At 40.1% G+C, this 24,047-nt stretch overlaps 1 protein-coding gene across 3 annotated transcripts in view; it reads left to right on the top strand.

Annotated features, from left to right (window-relative positions):
• Positions 1-1,077: 1,077 nt before the first annotated feature.
• LRFN5 (leucine rich repeat and fibronectin type III domain containing 5) overlaps positions 1,078-24,047 on the top strand; it is a 273,614-nt gene continuing 250,644 nt past the window's right edge. For 2 of the 3 annotated variants that reach the window (XM_084866863.1, XM_084866862.1), the window contains exon 1: positions 1,079-2,512. The gene's annotated coding sequence lies outside the window, so the exon portion shown is untranslated. Of the gene's footprint in view, positions 2,513-24,047 lie in introns of all 3 variants that reach the window. The other variant, XM_084866861.1, reaches the window with a different exon arrangement.

The following is a 24,047-nucleotide window of genomic DNA, read 5'->3' as shown; positions in this document are numbered from 1 at the left end:
GGCCACGTGCGGGGAAAGGGTTCCCTGGCTCCACCTGAAAGTGACGGCGTGCTTCCATCGGGGTTCCCGGGGGAAGCCCTTTCCGGGCTGGAGGGAGTGAGGGTAGAGCTCTGGGAGAGAAGCTCCGGGGAGCAGAAAAGCCGAGCCCTCCCCGTGGGGTCCGGCCTGGCGCCTAGCCATCTCTGCATCTCCCCACCCCCTTCTCTTTCCTGGTCCAGGCTGGTACCCAGTTCCCTGGCCTTAGTGGTCGGGCTCAGCTTACGGTGCCTACCGGGCTTGCTTTCTACCCTTGTTATACTAACATGTGGACATCAGTGAACCCAGAAGATTCTCAAGTGTGCATGTTCTTTTCACCTTCCGCTGCCAAGAACATCTGCCACCCTATGCCATTGAGGGGAGCTGGTGGCAGGAGGCTAGGACCCCAGGTCAGCAGTCCCGGGTCTCAGATCTGTCCGCCGGGTTGTAACTAAGGGCTTTCCCCACCACCGTCAGGCGCTGGCTGACCCGGTGACAGTGCCCTTGCACCCCAAGGCGGGGCGGTGGGCGGTCAGCTGGTCCCCCCTCTCGGCAGGAGTTGGGAACCCTCTGGAAGTTTGCCTCCCTGCTCCAGGTTTTCCGCTTCATCCCCTCCCCCTGCCTGCAGCGCCCCCGCACTCCCCAGCCCCGGGATTTGCGGGTGCGGCGCCGGCCCTAGGCAGCTGGCGAGGGTCAATCGCCCCGCACCTTCCAGGCTCGGAGGGGCGAGGGCGGCCCCCGCGGGGGGCTCCCCGGGCTCCCGGTCTGGGCGGCGCGGCGGCTCCCGTCACCGCGGGAAGGCCGGGCCGCGGCCGCGCGCCCGCACCGCCTCCCGCTGCAGCGCGGGGAGCGCCGCTCCGGGCGGGGCCGGAGCTGCAGCCGGAACCCGCCGCCGCGGGGAGCCGAGGACCGGGCCGCCGCAGCGGAGGCTGCAGCCGGGGATCGGGGCTGCCGCCGGGCTCCGGAGCCGCGGACTCGCCGGGGCGCCCGGGCGGCGTGCGGGGCGCTGTGCGCGGCGGCGCGGGCGCGAGGCGGCGGGGAGCGCGAGCAGAGCGGCCGGCATCGGGGGCTCCGTGTGCGTGCGCGCGGGTGTGCCTGTGTGCGTGCGTGTTTCCCTCTCCCCGGAGGACGTGAAGGGCTTCGCAGCTCGCGGTTCTCTTAGGATTCTTGACTTCCCGGAGCTCTGGGCTGGGAGAACAACCCGCCCACGTAATCTGGTTTGTGAGATCGGTTCGCATCTGGAGCAAAAAAGCGCAACCGGACGGGGGTGGGGCAGACACACGGAACCTGGAAATACGCACACGCTCATCCCCGAAAGAAACAATGAACGATCTGGGAAGATTTTCATAACCTTACAGCGGGTCCTTCCATTTTTTCCCCCTGAGGATTCTGGATTTTTCCCCCCTGCCTTTCGAAGTCATCTTGGCATTTATTTTGTTGTGAGCTGCTCTCCAGCTACGTGTGTGTGTGTGTGTGTGTGTGTGTGTGTGTGTGAGTGCCTATCTGATGCATTTGACTGTCTTTTATCCAACTGCCCAGAAGCAAATGTGTTAACTCGGCTTGCCCTCAGGCTCTCGGAGAGGGCGGAGGACTTTCAGACCCATTTTCCTGCTGGATTCCGGGCGGCTACCTGGCTGGGAACCTATGTGTGTGGATCTTTTTACCCAGATGCTTGGAAAGCGCCGGCATTAACCTGCTTTCGGGTACATCACAAGGTCAACAGAGGGTCCCGCAGCCCTCTTGTTTCTGTGCATCCAGACCTTCCTGTCTTGGCCAGAAGGATATGGACGTTTTGGACCACATCATTTGAAGCCAAAAGTTCAGCCCTTCCTGCTGGTTCTGATTTCTGTGCAAACAAGGTAACAAGGATAGCTTTTAAAACTGCCTAACAAAATCCCGGACTCTTCCTCAACCCTCCCTCGACTCCCTCCTCCCCGTCAAAATGTCACCAGCTCTTGAATTGTGTGGATTTGGGGTGGAGGAGAACTTGAAGGAAACATGATCTCCCAGCGATGGCAGTGTCAGACCGCTCTCTTTGCCGCCCTTGGTCCGGTGGGCATCCAAGCCGATCGATCGTGAGAAGGGCCTGCCCCTCCTCGTCGCCCCCTCCCCGTGTTGTGCTGGGTGTGCGTGTGCAAGTGTGAATGCGAGTGCGCGCGCGCCTCGGTGAGAGTGTGTGTGTGCTTCTGAGCGTGTGTGTCTGAGTGTGCGTGAGCGGCCGCCCTGGCTCTGCCCGCTCCCCGGGCGCAGGAACGTGGGTTTCATGGGGCGATCGCAGCGGATTCCCCACCCAGCGCGACCTGCAGGCAGCGGCATCGGCGGCAGAAGCCATCTCTTGGACTCCCTAGGATGCAGGTGCTGAGCTATGGCAAAGGGCAGCCGGAGTGAGGAGAGAGACCCGCGGGGGACTGTGAAAGCCACCTGGAGCCACCTTGCCGGAATCGTACCTGCAGGCAGAAAGTCCTCCTCCTAACGTCTTCTCCTCTAGAGGCATCAGGTAACAAGCAAAAGACTACTTGCCTCACCCAGTTTCCTTATGATCTTGTTTCTAGTGTCTTATCTGCATTGCAGGCTACTTTACTTATTAATGTTTTGAAAATTATTAACAGCTGGGTATCCAAGGGCGTTCCCTGTTGTTGCAATATAATTCTAGGAGGCGGGCTGTAAATCTGTACCTGAGCACTGAATCTAGCAGTGAAAGCTAAGGGAATATGGGTACAGTCCATGGTGACAGATGCTTTTGGAACCCTGGCATGTGGAACCCATCTGAAAATACCTGAGATTAAAATCCGGTGTTTCCTTCAGGTTATGGTTGTCATGGGCCATTTGGTATTCAACCCTTCCTGGATTGTGGAGTGTAAGAGGGTGTTTGGTTTCCACCCATGATTTCAGGCAAGGATAATTTTTTACCCTTCCCTACTCCTGGTGCCTGGTAGATTTTCTTTCCTTATTGTCGTGGAGCTTGCCAGATCCTTTAGTAGTTGTAAATTACACATCTGGAGACTTTAATCCTAAATGGAGTTTTTTGGAACTTGCTTTGTCTTTGCGTGGAAGGAAATTCATTGTTGTGTGTGTGTGTGTGTGTGTGTGTGTGTGTGTGTGTGTTGGCATATGGTTTTGAATTGTGAGGGTTGCTTTTAATGTAGCAAAATAGATCCATGAAAGAAGTCATTTGTATATCTAGAGGAGCCAGGCTAAAACCATAACCACCACCCCAACACCATCCCAACTGTATTGTCTCAGTTGTGGAGAAGGGCTTGTGTGCAATAGTGTGTGTGTGTGTGTGTGTGTGTGTGTGTGTGAGTCTGAGAGAGTATGTAGAGTACGGAATTTTGAAAATTCTTGATTTACAAGGAGTGGGGTGTATTTGTGACTGCCTAATTAACATATTGGGTCTGAATGTTAAAATGGAGATTCCCATGGCCAGCTGAGGTAGAGCAAATTCAGTGAACTTCCAAAGCACCTTATTTCTCATTCCTTTTTTCCATCACCTCCTTGTCCCCTACAAAAAAAAAAAATCACTCCCTTCTCGAGGGCATTAGGATTAGCAAGATCGAGCACTTCCAAAGTAGTCTCATCAATATTTTATTGCATAGTGAAGGTGGTCTGAATAATTCAGCCGAGGAGTGCTCGTTAGTCTCCAGCCTTCCAGCGCTGCCTGATGGCTGCGCCCAGCGGAGGGTTTGGCCAGGCCCGGCACCTGGCGCCCTGCTCCAGGAGACAGCGCCTGGGAGGGCGACCAGGGCTTCTCTCTGCTGAAGCCGCTTAGAAGAGTGCAGGGGCGCTGCCTGCTATTCCTCTGCCAGCTGCATTTTGATAGATATCCATATGATGGCATTTGCAGACTACAAGCTGGCCACTAGCTTGCTCCTCTCACTTGATGTCCTGGACTCCTCTGGAGTCTGGGCTCGGCTGCCGCTGCAGCCCTCGCAGGCTGGTGGTGCTACAAAGCCATGTATGCAGCCGGCTTGGGGGCTGGGCTCCTCCACTGCAGCTGCCAGGCCCTCCTTGACACTTCCTTGGGGCGGGGCAGGAGAGCTCAGCGGGCCCCCAGGCAGACCGCTGGCGCATCTTTGCTGAGGTGGCTGCCTGGATATGAGAAGGAGGTAAAGAGAGGCAAGGAGGGCATTGATGTCCTGCGCCTGCAACCCTCATCCCCTTGTGAATGAAGAACAGAATTAACGCTTGCTGCACAAATGCCTTGGTATTCAAATAGGATTTCTCAGGATTCAAAACATGAAACTAAGTGCTTTTTCCTGTATTCCATTTGTTTCCTACTTCTATCCCCTCTTTATCTTCTGGATGGAATCAGCTCATTTATATAGCTACTTTACCCTCAGTTGGAATACCAAGGGAAAGACTACTACACCCTCTCCTTTACCCCAGGCCCAGTAAAGATGAAGGAGATAGGGCCACTTTAAAGAGAGTTTTGCTCTTACCTTCAAGCTCTGGGGAGAACCAAGAAAGGATATAGAGGGTAACTCAGACTTAACAGAAAAGCAGGTCCCATTCTGCATTCTGAAGACTCCAGGTACTGCCTGCATAAGACTAAAAATTCTTAGGAATTTGGGGGGGGGGGGGAATAAGTGAAAATTTTTTCTCTTTTAGTGAATTTATTGGTATTTCTCCCATCACTCAGAAAATCCTAGACAGAAAACTGACTTCTGTATACTAAAAAAATCTGACAAGGACACCTCTTTATCCCCCAGATTTCTCCAGAATATTATTACAACAGAAACTGTATCCTTTGTAATATTTGTTAGCAAATGATTCATACCTGTTTAGAGTGTGCCCATGAAAGAAGGAATGCAGGTGGAGAATATAAGTCCTTGGGAAAATAATGAAATAATCTTTTCCCTCCTCATTTCACTTTCTTTTTTTTTTTTTTTTTTTTTTTTTTTTTTTTTTTGTCTTTTCTCACTAAGGAGCAAATGATTTAGTCTGTTGTAGGTCGTCCTGTCCTTCTACCCTCATCCTCAGGGATTTAGGTGAAATGTCATAACCAAAAGCACCTGCTAGCACAGAGTTTCATGTATAGAAGTTCCTTTAAAAATGGACATTTCTGCCTCTCATTTTCCTGTGTCTGGAGAGACAGAACTGTGCAAGCCAATTTGGAGGTCTGAGTCCAATGTACTTGTGAAGCATTTGTACTTAGAGCCGACCTGGCTCATTAACAGGTTAAGGCTGACAGGTATTGATAGGAAATTTCTCAGCAAAATCTGCCTTCCTTGTGAGCCCTCTTATGGTGCCTATTAGGAGGGGCAGAGGAATAAGGAAGCCAGGTCACCCATGGGAACCGATGTGAGCACATAGGCAGGTGGAAAGAAGTTGTCATTTGACTTCTGTCCCCAGCCCACAAAAAGGGAATGACCTTGAGCAACAGCAGTCTTCTGTGTTTCACACATGTCTTTTTCTCCCACAGGCATGTGATATACACATTTATGAACACAGAAACCTCAGTTTTGAAATGTGAGATTTCTGTGCTTTATGTGTTTTGGGATGGATTCATCAAAGTATATCTGACAGATATCAGACAGAGGTGATTTTCTTTCTTTTCTTTTTTTTTCTCAAGAGGGATGGCAACAGCTCTGATCATTTGAGGGAAAAGTGCACCACCCTCCCCCCCTCTTTTATTATTTTTGTCTCCTCTGTCATTAAACGTATTCTTAGTGTAAAGCAGTATCTTGTTATGGCATTTTATGTAAATGACCATCATATGTTATATCTGCCTTTTATTTTTCATTAATGACCATCAGTTCCTTGGTCCACTTAAACCAGTGCTCTGTTTCCTCTTGCTGCTTGAAGCACTTCTGGCTTCATAGTTTTGCTGAGTTTTCTAGTTGGTGAAATTAGGATTTTGCTTTCTGCAGATACTATTGTTGTGGTGGGATGAGATGCTTACAGATATCAACCAAGGTTACCAAGGTTCCTGCTTCTACATTAAACTACAACATAATAGCTCATAAGTATTCAGTTATGTTAGGAGATATTTACAATAAACATTGCTAATACCTTGTGTGTGTGTGTCTGTGTGTGTGCCAATATCAGGGTTGGAGGAAACAGGCTACTTGAAATTTTCTAAAGGCTTAACTGGCTAATCTATTCACTAATTCCAATGGTTTTAATTTCCTCTTTACTCAGAAATATTGCCAATATTTTGAGAGTTTTGTGTATGATATAGTCTGCTCTAAGTTCCATGTTTCATCAAAGTATAAAGATATAAATTTAGGCTTTTAAACAGATATGATTGTGACCTCCTAGTACAACTGACTAACAAGGAATTTTGCTAAATCATTCCATTGACACATGTGTGTAACTTTGCCTTGTTCAGTACATCTAGAAAATGAGACTACACATTATATTTCCACAGCCCACATCTTTATTCCTGTGGCATCTTTTAATCAATGAGGACTATTTAAAATCTAATGCAGAATAATTTGTCCATTACATGTTATGTGTATGGTGAAATTAGGAAGTATTGTGTTTACAAGTATTGAAGCTATTCTGGTTAGAGGCAAACCATTTTTGTTATGCTCTAGCACCATAAATTGTATGTAATTATGAAAACCCCAAATTTATATAAGTATAAAGAGAGAGAGATAGAAATATAAGGATTTAATGAGGAGATAGTTAATGCTATATTGAAACTTTTATATCAGAGTGTCCTAACAGATACTGTTCTGATAGAGTTCTACTAACTGAACTATGACATAATTTAATACTAATTACTAAGATGGTTAAGAAGTGATAGAATATTGTAGTAGAATTACATAATTGTATAAATGAACTATAATTTTACTGATATCAACTAAATCATATTAAAAATGCTTTATTATTAAAACTACAAACTATTTTTGTAAGATTTTTAGGAAATTTGATTTGATTATTTAATTTACAAACTTGGTCACATTGAGAGGAAAATGTCAATTGATTAATTTGGATCTTCCTCAAAAATATATTTTATGGAAGAAATCTTTTAATAAATTTTATGCTCTTCTTTTCTTTGTGATTGAATATATGTAATTCATTGTTTTAAAACCCTTCCAATGAAATATTTTGAAACTGGTGTTATTATAATCCTTCTCAAGAATGATTGCCGAATTTCCATTCAATAATTCATCAATTTTAGCTTTAACAAAAAAGACTCTAAAAGAAGTAATAAGATACATAAAGTTTTAGGATTATTTTTCCCTACTCCAGGAGCAGTTCCTTAATTCTTAGAAAAGAAGTGAAATAAAACACTAATTAGATCAACATATACTCAGTTAGAACCACTATGCTTTTTCAGGGATAGAAGCCAAAGCAGGGTTGTTTAAGTCACTGTGTTTTCACTGTGTTTGCACATTTCCTTCGAGGAAATGCTGAAGAGCCCAGGGCACACAACAGTTCCTCTCTGGATTCCATTCCCCATGTAGACTTCTCATTTCCTGTCTAGAAGTAGGTTTTTATGAATGTTAATAGTGTCAGTTCCAAAGTTATAGGATGCTTGCATTACAGTGATTTAGTAGTGAGAACATATCAATTCTGTAACCATGAAAACTAACTTTCTCTAGTTTCTTTGGAAGAACAGGCTGTGGTGTCTATTTCTCAGTAACTAACACTTTTTGTTTTGTTTTCTTCTCATGGTGTAAAATTAGGTTATGAAATGATTTATGTACACTTGTCTTCTTAGTGCTAAGGCACTTGTATAGGAACATTAAAATTAATATAATTTATATGACAACATTGAACATAGCATGGATTATGATGTATGCTTTATTTTATATGGAGAGAGATAATTATATCACTAATATTCACAGATATTTTAGTTTGAAATGCCTCATTTAATAGAAATGTGCTTATCTTGACATTGAGAATTTAGGGTTATTCATAAAAATTATGGAGAATACTTGCCATGTTTTGATTATTCAAATGCTAGGCACTTTAAAACATATAACTAGACATTGGATCCTGACCTCAAGGAATGTATTTTCTTAATAACATGAAACATGTAAACAAATGAATATGCTTGAAAGTAACTGATATTTTCAATTACATTTTAATATTTTATGTTTGTAGTAGGAGAGAGAGGAAGTCAAGAATTTATAACTATATTTTGTGGAGGATGGTATATGCAGTGGTTAGAAGCATGAACTTGGGGATTTCACAAACCTGTGTCTTAGGCCTGTGTAATTTTAAGCAAGTCTTATAACCTCTCTGAGCCTTGGTTTTCTCAACTCTGAATGAAGCTAATAATAAAAGACACATTTAGTTGCTGTCATCTCATCATTAGCAATCTATATGTATAAAAGCCTAAGCCTAAGTAACCACTCAACCATTGGACTGTTAGACTGGTAGCTATGATGCACACTGACCACCAGGGAACAGACATTCTGACTCGTAGGTTAGCTTCCTGTTGAGGTCCAGCTGATGGTGACCGGGCAAGACGGGCCAGACACACCCTGGACGAATCCATGCACTGAGTGGTTTTGGCCCAATCCCTACAGGCCAGGGCAAGGGACCCCACTGATGCACGACTGGGATGAGGAGGGAACACGAGGGTACTCCAGGGTGTGTCCGGCCCATCTTGTCCAGTCCCAATCGAGGCCAGTCAGGGAGGGACCCCACTGGTGCATGAATCCATGCACCAGACCTCTAGTTATGAGCATAAAAGAGAAATTAAAGGATGGGTTAAATTAAATCAATTGGATAGGTTAAAGGCTTATCTCTGGAGGGTTATAGACCCTCAGAATTCCAAGGAGTGCTAAAGCCAAACCAGGGGTCATAAAGTCCAGTGTCTTCAGACACTAAGCAGAAAATGTAAAGCTGAAAAACTGACTGGGTTTAAGAATTGTAGGCTGGACAATCTCTTATACACTATAGAGTGTAAGACTTACCCAAAACATTTAAATTTATTTTAACCTTTGCTAGGTCTGTCATTGTGAAATTTCTGTGTTAGTCTTACTTGTATTCACTTTAAAGTTTTCTCTAAAGCCAAATTGGTCTCTTGACATAAGCTTGAATACCTTCAGTGAGTCTGAAATCACTCCACCTAAAGTAGAATATTCCATTTTTGAATAGGCATATTATGTAATTTATTTTTGTCATTGAGCCAAAAATCCGGCATCCTGTGGCTTGTAATTAATTTTAATAGAAGGATGGGTACACAATAAGCCTAATTCCCAATGATAGTACCTCAAATATTTAAACTGACTTATTTAAGATCCCCAACCCATGATTAGTCTGCTTTTGATTAAATCTGACTCTGGACTCAAACTGATCATGATTTCAAGCCATATTATCTTTTACGCTCTCAATAAATGTTAGCTATGGTTGTCTTCATCATCACTGTCTTCTAGATGGACTTCAGTTTTTTTGCCTCGATTCTAATTGAAGCACGGTACCAGGGCCAACAAAACACACATGATGACTAGCACTGAGTTGAGCAGGGCCATTATTTCTCTGCTTTTGGAACAGAGAAAGTAGGTATACATGGCTTAACTCTCCATCTGCATTCATGTCAAATATTGCTATTTGGTAAATTACTACATTTTTTTGAGCCTGGACAAGGCCTTGGAGTCCTATAGTGATTGCCAGAGGAAAGAGGGTTAGGAGGAGGTAGATAAGGGCAAAGGAGGGAGGGATACATGGTGATGGAAGGCAACTTGACTTGGGTTAGGAAACCCACAACACAATATACAGATGATGTCTTATAGAATTTTACACATAAAACTTACATAATTTTATTAACCCATGTCACTCCAATAAATTCAGTGAAAATAATTTAACATACCTCTGGGATGCTACAATTTGTCAATCCAAATTTGGTCACAACTTCAAGAGTATTTTCCATTCTGAGTCTAGACACTAGTAAAAATACCTGTGCAAACCAAAATTAATTTCAGACCATAATCAGGAATAAAATACATTTATTTGAGCAAAAAGGAGCTGCAGTCCAGGAGACACAGATTCAGGTAACAACCTAAACTAGGGAGGACATCTTTTATAATTGAAGTTTTCTGCCCAGGTTCTTAATTAAGTTCATTCTATGTAAATGTTTTCCAAATTATGCAGTTCTGATTGGACTGGGCAGGTCTCAGTCTGTTGGTAGAAAGATTAAATCAGGGTTTTCCTGCAGTTTTCAGACTTTGTAAACAAGTGAGGCATTTTTCGGGAGGCTGAGCGTTCAGTCAGAGGTTCTTCCTGGTGAACGGGCGGAGCACCTGTCAGCACATGAGCACTAGGCTCTTACTGTGTATGCATCTGGGGCCTTTAGGTGAACATGGGGAGTATGTCTTAGCAGATATATTTCTTCTTGGGGTTCACATCAAATGAATCTTCTCTAGGTCCATACCTGAGCCCACTTTCTCAATATTGACACTATGATTTGTTTATAATGAATGAATTAACTAATATTTTCACTAAACATTGAAAGAAAAGTAACTTATACATTGTAATGATATTATTCATAATAAATAGGAAAATGAAATAGAGCAAGCTAAGATTAGTAGATTTTACCTAATACTAAGGTGATGGGGTGGCTGCCTCATGAGCTCTGATCTGGATAAGAATGACTCAAGCCCATTCTCTGATTCCTTCAGCAAACATTTACTCATCATTTAGTGCACGCTGAGATACTCTGCTCACCATTGTTCCTTTGAGACACAAATGCCAAATAAGGAAGCTGCAGCCCAGAAGGAACAAATATTCCTTGCGAAGGGCAGCCCTAGGACAGAGTCAGTGTTGATGACATTCTCACATATTAGCCTTTTAATTTCCTCTTAAACCTAGATGAAACTGATTTCTGTGTTCAGTTAATTTGTGCTACCTCCTCCATTTTTGAATAAAATTGACAATGATACTACTAGCAGTTTCTCTAGCCTTCATATAAGGATACCCAATTTCTAACAAAGGGAAAATAATTTGAATACTGAAGGAAATTACAGCAAAACTCCATTTTATCTGGTATACTTGTAGAATGACTCCAGGTATCAACATTCCTCATAATCTTGAATGTTATTTGTTTAAAAATGTCATTTAAATGCTTTACTTTTAGCATAAGCACTACATTGTTAATATTGACACACTAATTCTAGATATAGTTTACTTCTCTTAATGACTTCAGGTCTTCACTGTATATGTTAGTGAATACAAAACACTCTCAGGGACCAATCTGTGATATGTTTAAGGCAGTTTGTACTGAAGCTAAATTTCCCCCAACATTTTTTTCTCTTCTATCTTCTATGTATGATCTTTCTTTGATTTATCCTTGTTCTTTTATAGTTAACATTATTTTTCTTAGTGAGCCTGTTTTCCTTCTTAAATCACGGATAGGAACATTAATAAAATAACAGGATCATTAGATATCTTTGGAAGGTAAGAGCCCGAGGATGAAAACAATTCTATGACCTCCTCCACTAGGAAAACACATGAGTTTTCCTCCAAGTACTCTATCTGGAAAGAACTGGATGATGCTAACAAGTATAACTTGGATAATATATAATAGATGATGACCAGTAGCAGTAGCATCTTCATCATTTCCTGAGAATGGCTCTATGCTAGTCAATCACTGTTGATTTTCACTTTCCTCTACTCTATGGAATAATCATACATCTCAGGCATGATGATACACATTTTTAGAGGAATAAGTTGAAACTGAGGGCAGGAACTTTGTATGACTAATAGATGATAGGGCTAGAATTCAAGTCCAAATTCTTCTGATCCTAAAGAAGATATTATATGTGCTATACTTAGAGGAGATTTCCCCCTTTTCCTATCCATTACCATGAGATCTGTGCAGACTGATGTTGCAGTCCTTAATGAGAGTTTCAGGCTCCCCCTGTCCTGTTATTCTCCCCCCCCCCCCCCTCCCGTCCCCGCCAACCTCTTTCCACTGGGAAAGGCCAGAGAAAAAGTCAAATGCCAAACTCATTTTGTCACCTTTATTACAAATTTCTGTGCTGTTATTTTAATGACTGAGAGGCCTTAGAGCCAGAATCTGATGTTTAATTCTAACTATATCTTTGGCAGAACAGACCATTTCTAGTTTAATTCATGTGGTGTGTTACCCTCTGTTATTTAATTTTCTGACCTCCTTTGGAAAATTTAAAATGGCCATAAATTTACTGTATGTTTTCCCATCAAGAGTAGATATGTTACCCTTCCCCTTGAAACTAGACTGGCATTCGACTTGCTTTGAAGGAAAGGTGTGGCAGAAGTAATATGGTATAACCACCAAGCTGAGCCCTCTTAGACCATGTACCCTCCATGCTTGCCATCCTGGAAAAATATTATCATCATGTGAAGAAGCCCAGGTTTCCTGCTCTAGACAGTGGCCCAGCTGACAGTGTGCAGCAATGGCAAGGCATGTGAATGAGGCCACCTTATACCATTCAGTCACAGATGAGGTTCCAGTAATTATAGTCACAAAGTGACCCAAGGTTAGACCAGCAGAAGAACCAGCTCTTATTGATGACCTATAAATCATGAAGAAATAAAATGGTTATTACTTTAAGCCACTAATTTATAAGGTAGGAATAAATAACTGAGACTGCCTGCCCCCCAGGCCCCCCGTTTGGGCCATGGGACATAGCCACCCATCATGCCTGTTTTGGAAGGCAACCTTACCTCCATTTTTTAATACTTTCATCAAATACATGTTAACTATTTATAACATTCAGCCCTGCTGCCTGTCCGTCCACATAAGCATGGATTTTTAAAGAATATATTATTTTCTTAAACCTTTGGGAGTATTTGCTGATTCCTCAAATGCATCAAATGTTCTCAAAATGCTTTTTCCTAAGATGCTTCCTAACATGGCTAAATGTAATTTTGATTTGTGTTTTCTTCTTCACCCACTTATTACTGCATTAGAAAAGCTTTCCCGAAAGCTTTTTCTCTTATGCAGAGGGGCCATACCACTCACCTAAAGCCCAAGGAAGAATCTATGTTTGTTTTCCCAAGTTGCATTTGGGCTTGGTTTAGTTCAGAGTGACATGTTGTCATTTCTCAAGATTTCATTTTACTTTCTAATTATATTTCAGTAGTTCATATTTACTATTCATTTATTCTGTAAATTAAATCTAGATAGCACAATTACTTTATTCTAGGACATCATACACACCTTGTTTTATTTATAATGTTCTCATTTATGCATCACATTACTCTAGAAGAATTTGGCATACTGTTGCAGGTATAATAAGGTGCAGGATGTAGGCCGTGGAACAGTACAATTATGGTTTTCCAACTTGCTGATTACTATTTGTTTGCAAAAACTACATAATTACAAAGTAAATACAATCAAATTCAGTGTTTTTACTTTTAGTAAAGAAATGCACTTGTGAGGGGGTACTTGGGAATGCATATCACATTCACGTAAGTATTTTCCACAAAGGTCTTTTGTCATGGATATGAAAAATCTCCCTGAAATTATTGAAAATGAAATACTTTATTTTTTCTGTTTTTTCATATTGTGAATTTAGAGTTTAATATAAGTAAGGTAATGTATATTGTGTTAATCATTTGAAATTTTTACTAGTGAATTCAAAATTAACCCACACACATATTTATCTATTGCTGACACAATATACATTAAAATTAATTTTCTGAGCATGAAATATATCAATTTCCTCATCTAAAAAATGGGGCTAATGTTAGTGTCCCAGTGGCCTGTTGTGAGGAGTAAGTAAAATAATGTTTCTCAGGACTTTGCATAGTGACTGAAAAATAATAGAATGTTGAGCAGCACTAGCAAAAAAATATATCTTTATATTTTATATATCAGAGTCTGAGTAGATTGTCAGTTTGTTAATCTCATTCTCCTTTACTCTGTGTAGGCCCCAAGATTGAAGAAATCTTCTAAGACAAAATCAGGAAAATACTTTTATTTCCCGGTGATTGCAGAAATTAATAACAATAAAGAAATTAATAACAATAAACTTTCATACAGATCTAGAATAACTCAATATAGTTAAATTAGCTAGGATGAAATTTTAAAAGAACTATCTCAAATAATGTATGACCTTTGGAACATGATTTGGAAAACTGAAGATAATAATTATTTTAAAAATTATCTAATAGGTAAGACCAGTCCAGGTTTTATAGTTTTAAAAATTATACAATTTGGTGGAACTTTTGAGGAAAGACAGTGTCAAATTAGAAACACAAAAGAAGGGGCCTCTGTGTGCAACATTAGCTTGGCAAATTTGCCTTTTATATTATGTACAGGTTCATGAAATTCTGGGGGAAAATGAGTAATTTTATTTTTTCTGTTTGGAAAAACTGATTTTATACTTCTATAGATTAATTTGTGCCAAGAACTGTTTTTTAATTCATAGTAATGCCTTTAATAGTTCTAATACATCTTTCAGTATTTTTACTAAATTGGAAATTGAAATATTTATATAAGTAAATATATAATAAGTATATCACTATCACTTATTATTTTATTGGGATCAAAATAAATGGATTATTCAATTTGTATAATTAATGACCAATTTTTTCCAACATATGTGGGGGGAAATAATTTCTTTAATTTTAGGTGATATCTGTAACATTACAATTGAAAACATGGAATAAATAGTTGTCTCTAAAGTATCTATGTTAAATTCAAGGGAAATTTTAAAGAAAAATAAGGAATTTCAGTGAAATCATGTGTGTACACTCAGGAGGTATTGTTGAATATTTATATGTATATTCATTAATAAATACTGGTTTTGGTATTGAGCACTAAATCTATGTTTATAAATAGAAAGAAAACAGTTTCATTTTTTTATAGTTACTTCCTATATCTTGCTGTTTACATAATAATTTTAATATTTGAACATTTGGGGATCCATGAAAAAAATCAGTTTTGAAAAAAAAATTCTCTCTCTCTCTCTCTCTCTCTCTCTCTCTCTCTCTATATATATATATATATATATATATATATATATATATATATATATATATAATTTCCTTGGAAAACAGTGTCATGATTTAATATTATTATGAAGATTTTCCTTATCCTGTCCATCCACATATTCCCTCTATAAAATAAAATCCATATTCAGAATGGCAAGTATCAACTTTTTCAAACTGATTCAAAGTACATATTACAAAATATTACTGGATGGGGTAATAGGTTTTCTGGGATTCAGTGCTTCTTAGATGGAAAGAATCTAGTTCACTGAGTCTAAGTGGAGTTAGTATTCATTATTGCTGAACTTGGTGCTATCAATAACAATTTAAATATGTGATTTACCATTGTAAGTTAAAATCATATATTGAGTATACAGCAGTCAAAGGAGGAGTTGAAACCTACAGTTGAATACTATTTCAAAGAGTGAGACAAATGGAGTGATGTGGGGGTTGTAAGCTTATTAGAGTTCAGGTTGTATAATCAGCATTCTATAGCCTAGTATTTTTGGTTTCAACAACTTAAGACTAGAAAACAGGGTTGTGTTACTTAGGGCTCATTTATCTGTCATTGGAAAACCCAAGCCAAATTGTCTCAAGTAAAAGGAATTTCTTGGTTCATACAACCAATAGCATGAAGCAGTTATCTTCAGGTTTAGCTCACATCAGGGTTGAAATAATTGAAAAATTGAACCCAACTTTCAGCTCTATTTCTCTTTTTTAACTTATTTTCTCAGATTTGGAAGGATGGATCACTGGCCTCACATTATCATACTACTAAAGCCAAAGGCAGAGGAAGGAAGACAAGAAAAGAGGGAATGAGGAAAAGAGAGAGTGGGAGGGGAAAGGGAGTACTGAGTACTGCTTCCTGATAGTCTGAACAAAGATCATTTAACTATTTCTTTTCAGCTTTAGTTGTTTGACTTGTTTTCTTCTAATATCACCAAACTTGGATCTTGGTTAGAAGGAGTCAAATAACTGTTTGGTTTATTTACCTCTTCCTTCATCCTGTCCTATCCTTTTTCCATCCTTCTATCCCCGCTTCCATTTTTCTTTCAGAATTATTTTCCATGAAAAGCCATTCTTCTATTCTCTATGTGAAATTTTAATATTTTTCTTTGATAATCAGTGTTTCCTACTTAGGGAAGGAAAAATAATTTTCCTTCAGTTAACGAAAAAACCCCCACATTGAAGCCTGTAAAGAATTTTTGTGAGTTTATTTGAGCTAAACCATCGACATATGCCGGGAAGCAGAACCTCAAAGGATTGAGAAAATGCTCCGAAGAATGGCGGGTTACATTTCTCTATTTATACACTGAAATCAAAGGAGGGACATAGGTGGGTTACATAAAATTCATTGGTGATGGAGTAAGGAGGCGGGAGAAAGCAAAGCAGTGGGAAACTCTTGGGACTGGATAAAAAGTAAAATGATGGACTTGTACTCAGGTGAGTGCAGGAACAATTACAATGATAAGGAAGGAATTTGAGACATCTGTCCTGGTGCCCACCACATTTGGTTGTGCCCCAGGGGCTCCAGAAAAAGGGAAGTTACAAGTTACCCAGACATCTCATAGATATGTTATCTTAGAGGAAGGAAGGCAAATGGGCTCAGTAAAAAGATCAAAGTTGATCTTTGTCAGGTGAACTATTGGTCTAGGACATGACTACCCACTATAACCTGTTTGTAGTTAGATATTTAATTTTCAAACCATCTTTTGTGTTTACTTTAGGTCTCTGAGTTTGCAAGACCGCCATGCAGGCCTTCCCTGAGCCTGTCAGGTTAGCATGTGGCTCTTTTCTTTCACACTGCTATCTTTCTAGGTTCTTGGCTAAGACCACCTCCCACCCCAAATAATAAAAGTATAAATTAACAAGATCAAAAACAAACAGAAGCTTAATAATATGTATATCTCCTGTATACATGGAAGATACCCAGGAAAACTGAGTAACTCTCCAACATGGCCAAGCCATTATCATCTCCAGGGAAAGACAAAAAATTTTGAGGGTGGGGAGGGAGTTATGGGAGATAAACAAGCCAGGCACTTAAAAGTGATAGTTGTGCCTTCTTCAGTGATAAATTTCTAGATATTTTCTCATTGTCTTCCTGGTACAGAGTGAAGACATTACATTGAAAATTTTCCTTATAAATGTAATATAGTTTACAAAAGTGTGACTACTGCTCAGTTTTTAGAGCTATTCTGTTTCTTAAAAACTATCAGCCTAAAGTAATCCTTATGCCAAAGAGGCATATTTTGGCATGGTCAATTCTGCTCCCTAGAACTGCTTTAAGATTTCTTAAACAAATTAAAAGTGATCCAATGATAGGCTTACCATAAAATATTTGAAATGAGTAGGTCTCATATTATAGAATATAGCTATGAAGAAAAATGTATTTGTCTGTCCTTGAGAAATTATCATCCTACTATTGTTGACCTATTTTTGCCAAGGAAAATGGGTATATTCAAGAACAATAAAGAATTGTAAATCAGGATATTCATGGCTAGTCACCTGCAAATCCAGAGAACTCAGGAGAGGAATGTTGTTTTGTAATGGAGAAAGGGAACTCAGAGAGGTCATTGTTAACAGAGCTCTTTGGAGGAAATTGTGCATTGGAAGTATAATGGCTTTTCATTGGCTGAGTGGTTGGCAGGCAAGAAGGCGAGCCTCATTCTTCCTGCTGAAGTAATAAAGTACAAAAACCTCTTCCTGTTGGCTATGGAGAGTCTAGTCACTTCCTTTTTGGGATGAGTGACCCTCCCAAGGGAAGAGATTAATCAAAGAATTTATATGTATATATGCATAACCCAAGAACACTGACAATAGTGTGATGAAGGCTTGGGAGGGGGATGGAGGGGATCAATGGGAAACACAAGGTGACTTATATAATATTTTCAACAATAAAGATAAATTTTAAAAATAAATGAGGTTTGTCTTTATTAATCTTCACACTGTAAGACAATAGTAGTATTAGGCATGTCTCACTTTATTGTGCTTCACTTTATGTGATTCACTAGTACTGTCTTTTATTTTGTTGTTTGCAAATTGAAACCAAGACCCTCTACCAGCAGGTATTATGACTTGCTAAAGGCTTAGATGATGGTTAGCATTTTTAGCAATAAATACTTTTTTTCAAAAAAATTTTTTATTGATTATGGTCTCACATAATTGTCCTTATTCCCCCATTCCCATCCCAAACCCCTCTCTAAATATGCCCTCCCCCCGTTCTAACTTAAAATGTAAAAGCTATCAAGTCTACAGTATAAATTTTCCAAAAGTTTCCTATTATTTAAAGTAAAAAAGGGGGTGACAGTGGAAGAATATCATGTAAGGAAATATATCCTGATAATAATTTACATCTAAAAAATTTGTGCTTTAGAAAATTAACCTTTATTCGAAACGCAATAAATACTTTTAAATAAAGTGTGTACATTTTTAAGATATGCTATTGCACACAGTATAGTATACATATAACTTTTATATGGACTGGGAAACCAAAAACTCCATGTTTCTTGTTTATTGCAGTATTCAGTTTATTGCTGTGATCTAGAACTGAACCTGTGATATCTCTGAGGTATGCCTGTATGTGTGTGTGTGTGTGTGTGTGTCTACAAACACATACATGCATGTGTATATATATATATATATATATATGCACATGCATCTACATAAGCTTATTTTTATCAAATACAAAATCTCTATTACAACCTATATATTGTACTCTTTGCAATGATCACACTTTAAAAAGCGGCTGTGAATAATTTTTAAGCTAAGTGGTTGTGGAAAATAATCATCTACTACTCATTTGAAAATAAAATGTAGTAAAATTATAAAAGATAAAATTATAATGATTGAATTTAAATATAATTTTTAAAGACTCAGATAGCTTTCTTTTTTGTTCATAAACCAGAGATTAGACAAATACCAGAATAACTGTTGCAGCTTTTGCATTTGTTTTTATGACTGTTTTCAACCTTTTCAACTGTAACATTTTCCATTATGATTTACTGATTTCTTGAAGCTATATTCTTTTCTTTTCTTTTTTTTTTTTAATAGGAACAAAGCTATATTTTCTTATCAACTTTCCTTCTTTCTACTAGGATGTGTGATAATGATAAGCTCAGTTTCCATTGGGATAAGCCATCATTCTTTATTGATTTCAGGGGAAGGACGGAAGTGATAAGCCCCTGGCCTGGGGTGAGGCGGGCACTTTGGGAGCCTCTGCCTCAACACAGTGTCAGTGTCAGCTCAGCCATTAAAGCTCAGGCCTTCAACCCCGCAGGCTCCTTGCTGTTCCCTCAGGACCGTAGCATTCTTGCAGTCATTAAATAAAGAAACTTCCATTTGATGAATAAAACAGCTAAAACTAATACTTGTGGGGATTTTGAAAAATTTTTATGTGAGTTTCTATTAAGTGGAACATCAGAAAAGTAATCAAAGGCACCTATGTTTTGTAGGGAACGCCATGATGCAGTTACTGGTGTATGCAATCTATAGTAAGTGCTTTTATTTTGTTTTGTTTTATTTTAGTCCTCACCCATTGATATATTTTTCATTTAGCAGAGAGAGAGAGAGAGAGAGAGAGAGAGATGAGAGAGAAATACTAATCAGTTGCTCTTGTAGGATCAGTTGCCCCTGTAGGATCAGTTGCCCAGGGTTCAAACCCTCAATCAAACCTGCAACCTTCTAGTGCACATGTGTCAAACACAAGGCCCGCGGGCCAAATCCAGCCCGCCAGGCCTTGCAATGTGGCCCGCACCGCGCTGTCATCACTGCACTCCGCTGTCAGTTTATGACATTGTCAGTTTATGACTGTTCAGTAAACCATTCGGCCCGCGATTTAGGCTGGATTTTAGATTTTGGCCCCTTCTCTGATTGAGTTCGACACCCCTATTCTAGTGTATGGAATGGCACTCCAACCAACTAAGCCACCTAGCCAGGGCTATATTAACTGCTTTTAATGATTAATTTTCAGTGTCTTTGTTATAAAACTGATGAAATTAAAAAAAATAATGTAGCCCTGACACACTAGCCTTAATGGATAACTATAAGCAATATCTACTCCCTAGAGGCCCAGTGCATGAAAATCTGTGCACTTGGCGTGGGGGGGGGGGGGGGCGATGGTGGTGTGTGTGGTCCCTCAGCCTGGGCCTGCCCACCTCTCATAGTTCCGGAGCTCTCAGGGGATGTTCTACTGATGGTTTAGGCTGGCTCCCCTCTTCCCCTCTCCCTGGGAGCTTGCCTAAGCCAGAGTCTGGCCTCACTCTGTGGGAGGTGACTGGGCAATCAGGGGAAGGCACCCCCGTTACCCCCTCACTGCTGCTGCTTCTGGCCTCCCTCTGCAGGAGGTGACACATCCATCAGGGGAAGGTGATGCCCCCATCACACCTCTGCTGCTGCCACTGCGGGCCACGAGGCTGCCTGAGGCTCCGCGCTCGCAGCCACTGCAGCTTGCCTGAGCCTCGGCCTGGCCCTCACCTGAACCTCAGGCCCTTGCAGTGGCAGCCGCCATCTGTGGCTTGCCTGATTCTCGGGCCAGCCCTGGGCAGTGGCAGCCACATCCGCTCCCCCACTGTACCTCCTGGTCCGGTCCCTGAGGGGATGCAGCATCAAGTTCCTCTTCCACCTGCACGTGCCTCGAAGCTCACGCACCTCCCCCCTCCCCCCCCCCCCCCCCCCCTCACGTGCAGCCTCCTGGTGATGGCTCCTTGTAGCATGAGCGAGTCTTGGTGTGAGGGCGTGATGACCACATAAGCTTTTATTAGTATAGACACTTCCGTTATGTCTTAGGTACACTGGGCAGACCTCTTAAAACATGGATGTTTACCCTCCTTTTAGCTTCCTTCAATATAGTGGGAGTGGAAACTTCCTTTCATAGTCATTTTTGATCAGAGTACTCTAAGATTTACTCACTAATCATGGTACAATCACAACTATTTTCTTCATTGGGAGGAAGTTGGTGGCAGCCTCTAAAGAAAATAAAGTGGTGTGGTAATGTTCCTGTCTCCTCTAGGGTGATGTAACTGGTGTAATCAACTCAATATGCAATGATAAGTTGCTGAATTACCAAGGAGGAAATGGTTCCTGGGCACTAGATACAAGATATTTTGCTTTCAAACACTTTGAGCTTGAAATAATTGTTACTTCACTATGGGTAGCAGAGAATCCATATATTTTACTATTTAAGCATACTTTGGAATATTTAATATTTTACATATTAAATATTATAGTCCAAGATCTTATATTATATATAGAGAGAGTCAGTCATGCAATAGAGAGAGAAAAAGAGAAATATCAATGTGAAAGAAACACATTGATTGGTTGACCAGGGCTGGGGCCAGAGAAGAGCCTGCAACCCAGGTACATGCCCTTAACCAGATTCAAACCTTTGGTCCACAGGCTGACACTTTATCCACTGAGTCAAACTGGTTAGGGCTGGACTGAAATTTTAATGACTTGTTAGTTTTCATGTAGTTAGTCCTTGTGTGGAAATGTGATTGCTATTATTTAATTAAAATAAATAATAAATTGCTCATAATTGTGAACAAGGAAGATATACTGTAATGTAATATCATTTGCAACATCTTTAGATGATTTTTTAGAAAGCAAAAACATTGTATTAGAAGGTTCTAAACAAAAATAGAATATATTAAAGGATATAAAGATAGTAAAGATAGCACACTTTTCTCTGTCTTTTTCAAATAGAATAAATACTCACTTTTTTTTTTAACCCTTACCTGAGGATACTTTTTCCATTGATTTTTTTTTTTTTTTTGAGGGTGGAAGGGAGGAAGGGAGAGAGGGGGAGAGAGAAAGAGAGAGAAAGAGAAAGAGAGAGAGAGAGAGAGAGAGAGAGAGAGAGAGAGAGAGAGAGAGAGAGAGAGAGAGAGAGAGAAATATCTACATGAGAGACATTTTGGTTGCCTCCAGATGGAACCTGCAACAGAGGCACACACGCCTTGACTGGGAATGAAACCTGTGACTCCCAGGTCCTCTGGCCAATGCTCCACCCACTAAGCGAAACCTGCAGGGCTAAAGACTCACTTCTAATTGAGGTAACACTAGGTTTTTTGAAGTGTAGCCTGTGATAGACTAAAGTGACATTTTGATTAAGCCGAGGTTGTGCTGTAAAATACTGTTACTCCGAATTACTGCTGGGAGCCTTAATCGGACTACAGAGTCTTATTAAAGAAATAACAAAGCACAAAACAAAGAAACACCTGAATTATGATCCCTTTTCATGTCAGTTCTCACAGTTCACACACACGTTCTTGTGTCCTTCTCTTTAAATCAGTAAATAATTCCCTTCCTGATTTTCCCCCTCTTTGTCTTCATTCTAAAAAAAGAAATTGACTGATTCCTGATAAAATATCTTAAATACAGGTTAATCACTTGCCAGTTTACTTTTTAATGAAGAAATTCTAAGGTCATAACTTTTGCAAGTATTTTCATTCATGTTTTTCTGAGATACAGTTGCTTTATTAACTTCATCATGATTAAATGTTCAACATTTAGAGATACATTAATGAACCAGAGAAGACAGGATAATAGCAGAGTGCTTTTCTGTGTATACTACTCTGTATAGTACTCCAACGTGTTAAAGGTTAATGGGATCGAGGAATGGCTTTGAAATTTATCTCATAATTACACAGAGTAAATGTATATTCTAAGAAAGTTTATTGCAATATGATTTGTAATAGCAAAAAGCGTATTTTACAACATACCGTACAACCAAGATACTATTAATGGTGATCAACTTTCTTAACAGATTATTCTGTACTCTTTAAATAAATGAAATAAATCTATTTTTTTTTTATAAAGAAAGCAGTCCAAAATATATAGTTGATAAGGATGGAAATTATGATGACTGTAATTTTAACCTACTTGTGTAAATGCATCCTAATATATAAAAAGCCGGGGCCATCATGGCTGAAACAACCGGACAGATGACCGAAAAGCAGGCTGCATGGGGTGACCAGGCCACTGGGGGGAGGGAGTTAGGGGCGATCAGGCAGGCAAGCAGATGAGCAGTTAGGAGCCAGTGGTCCCGGATTGTGAGAGGGATGTCCAACTGCTGGTTTAGGCCCGATCCCTGGGATTGGGCCTAAACTGACAGTCAGAAATCCACTGAGGGGTCCTGGATTAGAGAGGGTGCAGGCTGGGCTGAGGGGCACTCCCCTCACCCAGTGCACAAATTTTGTGCACCAGGTATACGTGCATCTAGTATACATATAAATGTATATTTATTAATTAACATTCTTTGGAAGGATACACAAAAAAAGTAAGTTGTGTTTCATGGTAGGAGGGTCAAATTATTTTAAATTTATTCTTCTATAAAACTTGAAATTTTCTAGCTGCCACTCATAATAATTCTTAATAGTAAGAGCTCAAATATAAGGTTTGAATAGCCATTATTAACCGAAGTACTTATTGGCATATATGCATAACCCATGGACAAAGATAATAGTGTAGTGAAGGCTGGAAAGCTGGTAGAGTGGGGAGGAGGAGGTCAATGGCGGGGGGAGGGAGGGGGACAGAATGGGACATCTGTAATACTTTCAACAATAAAAATACATTTTGAATGATGAATATTTCTAAATAAAGACAGGTTATTATATGTTGCACATACACTATTAAATGTTTATATGTCAACAAAAACATCAATGATATTTACAAATTTACTTTATATAAATGAATTGTAGAAATTTAGCAACCAAGCTTATTTGGAATGTTGTTTACACTGTATAAAACAACCTATATTTCTGACTCCTAGTGGGGAATTCAATTTTAGTGTGAAATATCAAAAAGACATTGCTTAATTGCTTGGGAGTTTCTGCTCTGCCTTTTATTGAAGTTCTTTTGGAAAGTATTTCTAAAACCTGAACATTCGACTTACTTAAAAAAATTAAGGAACTTTGACTTTCACTCTGGAATTTATAAGTCCACAATCTTATGCTCCTAGAAATGGTGTAGGAGAGGGGGAAGTTCCCCTCTTGTCCCCCATACTTCTTCTGGCTCCTGTAGTAATTGACATGAAACAAAGTGAAAGGAGAAAATAGCCAAATTTATTACATTTGTATATACAGGGGCTCCAGAGAGTGTGGGATCTGGGGATGAGTAGGCAGTTGAAGGGTATGTACCATCTTGAGGTAAGGAGAAAG

Source organism: Pipistrellus hanaki (assembly GCF_964339955.1).
Source record: "Pipistrellus hanaki genome assembly, chromosome: 1".
Classification (NCBI taxonomy): Eukaryota; Metazoa; Chordata; class Mammalia; order Chiroptera; family Vespertilionidae; genus Pipistrellus; species Pipistrellus hanaki.
This window is presented reverse-complemented; position numbering and strand designations above follow the sequence as displayed.